At 44.8% G+C, this 7847-nt stretch overlaps 1 long non-coding RNA gene across 3 annotated transcripts in view; it reads right to left on the bottom strand.

Annotated features, from left to right (window-relative positions):
• The window catches only part of LOC112551666, a 304599-nt gene that overhangs the window by 117577 nt on the left and 179175 nt on the right, over positions 1–7847 (bottom strand). The gene's annotated exons all lie outside the window — the stretch shown is intronic.

The following is a 7847-nucleotide window of genomic DNA, read 5'->3' as shown; positions in this document are numbered from 1 at the left end:
CCATACTTAAAAAAAAGCAAAACAAAGCCGCGGCATTTACCCCCAGTTGAAGCTGTCTGGGGCCCTGCTTGCACAGTGCGGGGCAGGCTGACAGCACCAGTGGCCCCAGCCTGAGTCCTCCTGCCCCTGCGCTGTCCTGTGCTGCCCAGGGGGTTCTGCCAGGAGGCCCTGGAACCCCCACCCCTGCTTCTCAGGTAAGCAGAGGCTTTTTTCCCATTTTTTTTCTGTTCTTTTTCTGGGGTGTTTTTTTTTAAGTGTTGGTGCCTGGGGTTGTGGGGGTAGCCTTGGGGGTCTGGTGGTGCAAGTTGGGGGGTGTGGCTGGGTGGGGCAGCCATTGGGGGGCTGCAGCAGCTGCTGGGAGATGGGGCCAGGTGGGACAGCAATCGGGGGCTGGGGTGGGGCATGTTGGCCTTGCAGGAGGGGCGGTAACCCCTGTGGGGGCCATTTGGCCTCCTTTGGGGGGGTTGTACCCCTTGTTTGGGGGATGAGCCCCCTGTTGGGGGCTGTACCCCCTGTGAGAGTGCTGAACCCCCTGTTGGGGGTCTGAACCACTTTTGGGGGTCTGAACCCCCTTTTGGGGGCCCAAACCTTTTGTGTGGGGGACAAACCCCCTGTTGGGGGGGTGTAGCCCTTGTGTGGGGGCTGAACCCCTTGTGTAGGGGCTGAATCCTGTGTTGGGGGCTGTAGCCCTTGTTTGGGGGCCCAACCCCTTGTATGGGGGCCATTGCCCTTTGGGAGGGCAGAAAAATATGTATTCATGAATTCATGAAACCTATATTTAGAGTTCACTTTATTATTATGATAAGAGACTTGCTTTAACACTGTAAGATGTATCAATAAAACTGTCCAACTGATTGTTGTCTCTATCTCTGTCTCACTCTCTCTCTTTATAGTGGTCTTTTGTTTTACTTGTGGAGGAACATGGATTTGGTGGTATTTTAGAGATTATTTGGGGATTTTTTTTTTATCAGGGATTTTTCAGTTTTCCAATAGGGAACACTAGAATTCCCCCTGGCTCCTGTAGGAGAGCAGACCAGGGCAGGAGCAGCCCTTGACTGAACTGTTCTCATTGATTGCAAAATGTTTCTGACAGGCACATTGTTCAGATGCATGTGGGGGCACAGTTTAATTTAATGCACCTGAATTTTCTGTGCAGAAAATTAGGTGCATTAATTGTACATGTAGACACACCCAGTATAAATCAGCCTCATTCCCAGGGAGTCTGGCTTTAGAGACCTAATCCCTTCTAGAGCCTTAATAGGTCTAGAGCACAAAAAGGTCACAAAGATGGCTTTTACTTCTCTGCAGTATAGATACTTTCATCTCAGATTCTAGTTCCTGCCCATTTACTTTCAAAATAATTCTTACAATCCAACCACTGATATGACACATAGCAAACAACTGATTCTATATTAAATAGGTTGCTACCTTCAGTCATAGGTACCATTCAGCCCATGCTGCATGTCATCTGGCAAGCAGAGGTATGTGTGTACATATACAGGAATGCAGAAGGCAGGAGCACTGGAAAATCTATTAATGTGTTTGCTCATTTAAGCAATAATGCATTCTCATAATAATTATATCCACAGGGGAAGACAGCACTACTAGAAAATCTATGAAATAACATGCTGAATGTTTGTTTGTTTTCAAGAAAGTACAATATAGTCAGTCTGTACCATTTGAAAAATGTGTGTTCACTGGAGAATCTTACATTACCATGGTAATAAATTTGCTCTCTGGGCATGTGTTTATGGGCTTTAACAACAAGTTCTAACTGATGGGTATGATTCAGCACTATAGAGAGAATGAATGGTCAAAGGCAGAAAAAACATCCCAATTTTTCCTTGAGGTTAGCTGTAGATTTTTAAGCAATGATTTCTGCAAACTTCCAATAGTCCCCTGCATCCATTACTGACAGGGCATCTAAAATGCCATAAAATTCTCACAAGGAGCTTCTTTTTTACATATTCCAATCTTTAATGACTTTACAGTTCTTCTTGTTTCTCCAAAACCTGCCCAGTTGTCAGAAACTAACTCCTTCCAACTCTTTAGGCACAAAAAGAAGTTACATTTGTTTCCCGATCAGCCCCCTGAAAGTGTCCTACAGCCATGCCATGACACACATGCACAACTGCAGAGCACTTTGAAGTGGCTGATTATGTGTCAAATTAATGCTTATCAAATGCAAGTGCAGGTGAAGGCACTGTACTTTGGAGTGCTTTAGGGAACTTATGTTCCCTAGGCTTAATCTGTTGCATGACTGGCAACCTGCATTAAGCTTAGATTCAAGTCTGATCCTTGCCAGAGTTTTTTAATCTGTTGTATCCCTGGCCCAAGGGATTTCTGTAGGAAGGGAGGGGAGATGGAGGAAGGGGAAGGAGCTGTGGCTGTGGCCCAAACCGAGCTGGAGTTGGGGGGGGTGGATTGGAGCCCCCCAACTTGCACCCCCCCACCCCAGCTTCCTCCCTCCACCTCAGGTTGGGCCAACTCCATCCAGAATCACACTCCCCCTACCTCATTCCCATTCCCTTCCTGAAGACAACCAAAGAGCTGGGAGGGAGAGCAGGAAGGCTAGGGAAGATAGGATGCAGGTCGGCTCTTTGGGCTCCATCAGCTCAAAAGTGGAGTTTGATTCCCCTCCTCCCCCACTCCCAAACCAACAGGTGAATGCCTGTTGGGTTGGGGGGTGTGTGCTCTAACTTATCCTGCTTTGTGTAAAGCACCATGAGTTATAGCAGGGGTCTGCCCTGCATGTCTGTCAGTACCCTTTGTCTCCCCACACCTGGATCTCCTACACTTAAATAAATGACAGTTATTTTGTTGATTCCCATGAGTCCTTGACAGCTACCACAATACATGATTCTTCTTTCTCCCTCCAGGATTAGAGACAATACAAATGGAATAGTGTTCTTGGAGACATGCTAGTGACCAGTAGCCATTTCTCCTTTACAATGTTGCCTTCCTGGAAGAGAAATTAAGATTACTCTCTTGTTCAAAAAACACTGCTGCTGGTCAGAGCAACCTGCAGTAGATTTAGTCAGATGAGACTGCCCATCAGATTCAAGTATGATCCTTGCCAGGATTTTTCCAAGAAATAAATCCATTAGCAGTAATCTACATGAAACAGGAAAAAAATGCAAATCAAATTCAAATGACATAATCGATTAAGAGGCTAATATAAAATGGTTTTACCAATGAAGACTGAGTTTTTATCTGGAGCATGAAAGAACTGATTTGTGACTACAAAAACCCTCAACCTTGATAATTACACACATAAGACACCTATACATGTGTCCAACACCTAATTAGAATGCGTTGGAGCAGACTCTATTAATCTCTATTTTGGAGCTGATTGAGCCAAAGGAGCCTGCCTGCAGTCTTTCTCCCCTATCCCTCCCCTCCATTCCCCTCTCCCAGCTCTGTGGTTGTCTGCAGGAAGAGAGTACAGATAGGGGAGGGGGAGTGAGCTGCTGCCTGGGATTTGCCTGGCCTGAACTGGAGGGAGGAATCTGGGGTGGGAGGGCAGTGCAAGGTTAGGGTCTCCAATCCAACCCCCTCCCCTCCAGTCCAGGCTGCAAAAATTCCAGCCACAGCTTGCTCCCTCTCCTCCATCTGTCCTCCCTTCCTACAGAAAGCCCTGGGGGCAGGGCTGGGCTGCATCAGCTCAGTGATCATACAACAGATTAAGCCTAGGTAACACAAGTTCCCTAAGGTGCTCCGAAGTGGAGTGCCTTCATTTGATCCTTCATGTGATTAATCGAGTCTGCTGGAACTTGCTATTTATCATGCTTCAGCAGCCTTGGCATCATTTGTATTCAGTACCCCCACACTTCAAAATGATGGTGGGGGTGTTTTTAATTTAAGCTTATCAAATGAGTTTTAGTTAAAGAGCCCCAGCCACCATTTTGAAGTGTGGGACACGGAATACATGAGACACTGTGGGCACTTTAATTAGAGCAGCTCCCAAGAGCCATTCTAATTAAAGTGCCCCCCCCCCATGCTGAGGCACATGTAAAGTTACCCATAAATACAAAACATTAAGAAAAGACCAACTAAAGACACTGGAGGAAATTAGTTCAAAGAAATGACCTCCACACCATTTGTGAAAATGTGGCTCTCCATGGTCATTGGCAATGTTCTGTGGCACAAGTTGAAGCAAAAACCAAATGCAGTTAAGATAATGAAAACTTCCTTATTAGTGATAAGTATAAATTGACTAGAAGAGTCAACCCTATCAGCTTACTTCTTTATCTAGTGAGACCTTCCTTTGTTACTCTTAGGCTGTGTCCAGATGAGCAGGGGTGTGAGCTTACAGTGGCACAAATTGCCTCTGAGCATGCCCCTGCACATGTGGCTCATTTCAGGACAAATTTGTCCTGTGCTGGCCCCAGCAGCCTTACCTGGTGGTCTGGTGGAGTGTTGGAGCAGCAGGGCAGTATGGATTCCTGGCCAGTAGCCAGAGCATTGTTCTGGATAGCCCAGACTCTGTTTGTGCTAGCATATGTTTTTTTTTGCATGTGTTGCACTGCTTTTTATTCTGGTGCTTTTTCTTTGCTACCGGGAAATCCCAGTAGCAAATGTTCCTGCTATTCTACAAATCTGCAGTGTCGTGCATGTTGTAATGTTCACTGTGTGCAGTTTGTGGCACAGCAAAGAGGTTTGTGGCACCAAAAACTGCACACCTCTGCTCATCTGGATGTGGCCTTAATGTTCTTTCTAGCACAAATACAATGGTGGTTTATTGGCAAGTAACTGTTGTAAAATTAAAAGAAATTCATGCATGGAATGTGGGTGCATGGCCTGTAAAGGCTTCAAATATAAGAAGTGTTTATTACATACCTTATTTTCCAAAACAGTTTGGATTTTAAAATCAAACATCAATAGTCTTTATTCATATGAAATATATTTGAAGGTTTTCTGCTATGATAGATGAAATGACCTACAGCTCAAATATGCACTCACACAAGATAGCAACACATGTTTTAAATGAAGCTGATAAAGATTGTTACATAATTAACTGTATTGCACTTGCATGTTCATCAGAGGCTTCTAGTATTTACACCTACAGGGAACTTCTTGGAAATTTACCTGTAGAATTATTAAGTATTTCACTGTATGAACTGTATAATACCTTTCTTTTTTGGGGTCCACATTCCAAATAATTGCTTTGCAAAACAGTGGATTTACTTGTGTCTGAATTTTGTTTAAAATGACTCCTGAACAACCAGACTCAAAATTACTTCAAATTCCCATTGAGGCAGAGAGACTTATTTGACATACTCATCAGAATTAGTGCCAAGGTTTCAAAGCAGAGTATTATTCTTGCAACACCATTTTCTGAAACCTAGACCAGTTGGGTTGTAGTCTTTCATTCTTAAACTAACCAAAACAATGTAAACTTACAAGATAACTTTTTGCTTGCTTGTTTTAATTTTACAGGTTTGTCAAGTTCTCTGTTCTTACAAAGTGAATCTTAAACTTTATGAAATGCTGAACACCTTTTCTGAAGTCAAGGGAAAAAATACAAGTTTGTTATTTGCCTGAGGTGCTGTATGATTCAGGAACTTATGCTAAGCCTCTAACTTGGATTACTGCAATTAAAAAAAAAATGCTATGAATTGGCAAGAGCTTAAATTACACATATATCAGTCCCATTATGATTCCAATACATGAACACTCTTGTCCATGCATAAGACTATAGTAATATTTTGTATGGATATAAATATGTAACTCTCATCTAGCATGCAATTCAATGCTATGCTAATATACTGTATTAACTACATAACAATTAATGAAGCTGGATGGACAGCAAAAGCTAGAAAGCTCTGAAGTAGTTGGCCAAACAATTTTTATTATTATTTCTTTCTTATTTTCCTACCTCAAATCTCACCACCTGCTTCTTATAAGGAAAAACAAAGGATAAAGTAGATGTTACCCATTCACTTCAAATCTCAAGAAATAAGAATATTTTTTTGTTATGGTTCCACATGATGTGTCCTTCCGGTGCACTACAGAAAGGGGAACTGATAAAGCAGCAGTCATGCCCCAACTTCCTCATTGTTGATGTATTTTGTTCTAGCACTGTCAATAGGGCACATGTGGTTCATCCTTCTGAATATTCATCCGAATCTTCCATGCCAATACTATTTGCATCCAAATTCAAACTCTGGTGAACTACAGACCTGAAAATTTTGGCCACTGTTTTAGAAAAAAGAAGGTCAGCTGCGGGGAGCACTAAATTATCCTTATTGGTGAGTAGTTTTTCCCCTGGAACTATGAACAAATTTAAGTGAACATAGACCTGGAGTAATGTGTTTGTGCAAGTTCATATTTTTTTTCAAATGATGAAATCATGAAATCCGCAGAAAATGAAAACTAAATATTTTTCCCTAAACATTTTCCTTTTAGGGTGTGTCCAGATGAGTGCAGATGTGTGGTATGTGGTGCCACACATGTAGGCGTTCCTCATGCTGCTAATTTGCAGTGGGAGTGGAAGGGGGGGAAGGATTACACTAAGAGATCCCAGGGTCAAAACCCTGCACCTAAAAAAAGTGGGGCAGCACATGTGGCGGCAGTGTTCCTTCCAAAGCTGGAGACTAGCTGCCAGCCAGGATCCCTGCTATAGGATAATTGTGGCTGCAACTCCCAGAAACCCCCAGGACTCTGGGTAAGGCTTCTGGGGCAAGCACAGTTGCTGGCCCCAGCCTCCCCAACCCCACCCAGGGCAACATGCCACACACCAGAGGGTATGGGACAGGTCTTCCCCAGGGACAAATAGCAGGGGCACACATTGTACCACTGCTGTTTGTCTTCCAAGAAACATGTGTTCCATCTCATGAGGATGCACCCTTAGGGCACATCCAGATGAGCCTGCACGAGCCTCTTGCAGAATCTCAAACCCCTTTGAGACGCTGCAAAAGGCACGTGCAGGAACAGGAAAAGGTTCCCCCTGCTGCAAATTTGCAGCACGGTGGCAAAATTAGATCCCTGGATATACAGGGGTAAAAAAAATATGGCTGCCAGAGCATCTCTCTGGTTGGCCCTTGCCCTGGTACTGAAGCATGATGCCTGCCTATGCAGGGCAGGCAGCATGCCAGCAGCATAGCTCCAGTGCTGGTAAGTAAAGGGTTGGGGGGCTGGAGGAGGGAGAGGGGACTATAGATTTCAAAGATTTCATAGACATTAGGGCTGGAAGGGACCTCGGAAGATCATCGAGTCCAGCCCCTTGCCCAAAGGGCAGGAAGTCAGCTGGGGTCATAGGATCCCAGCAAGATGAGCATCCAGTTTCATCTTGAAGGTGTTCAATGAAGGCGCTTGAACCACCTCCAGTGGCAGGCTGTTCCAGACCTTGGGGGCTCGGACAGGGACAGTAAAGAATTTCTTCCTTATGTCCAGCCTGAAACGATCTTGTCGTAGTTTGTGACCATTCGACCTCATCATCCCTTGGGGCGCTCTGGTGAACAAACGTTCCCCCAGATGCTGGTGGTCACCCCTGATAAACTTGTAGGTGGCCATCAGATCACCCCTGAGCCTGCGCTTTTCCAGGCTAAAGAGCCCCAGGGCTCTCAGCCTGTCATCGTAGGGTCTGCTTCCCTGACCTCTGATCATGCACGTGGCTCTTCTCTGGACTCTCTCAAGCTTCTCCACATCCTTTTTGAATTGTGGAGCCCAAAACTGGACACAGTACTCCAGCTCCGGCCTCACTAAGGCCGAGTACAGGGGGAGAATGACGTCCCGGGATTTGCTTGAGAAGCATCTATGGATGCAAGCCAGCGTTTTGCTCGCTTTACTAGCCGCCGCATTGCATTGCAGGCTCATGTTCATCTTGTGGTCAACGATGACCCCCA

The sequence above is a fragment of the Alligator sinensis genome, unplaced genomic scaffold, assembly GCF_000455745.1.
Source record: "Alligator sinensis unplaced genomic scaffold, ASM45574v1 scaffold93_2, whole genome shotgun sequence".
Classification (NCBI taxonomy): domain Eukaryota; kingdom Metazoa; phylum Chordata; order Crocodylia; family Alligatoridae; genus Alligator; species Alligator sinensis.
The sequence above is the reverse complement of the archived record's forward strand: the minus strand, read 5'-3'. Positions and strand labels throughout refer to the sequence as shown.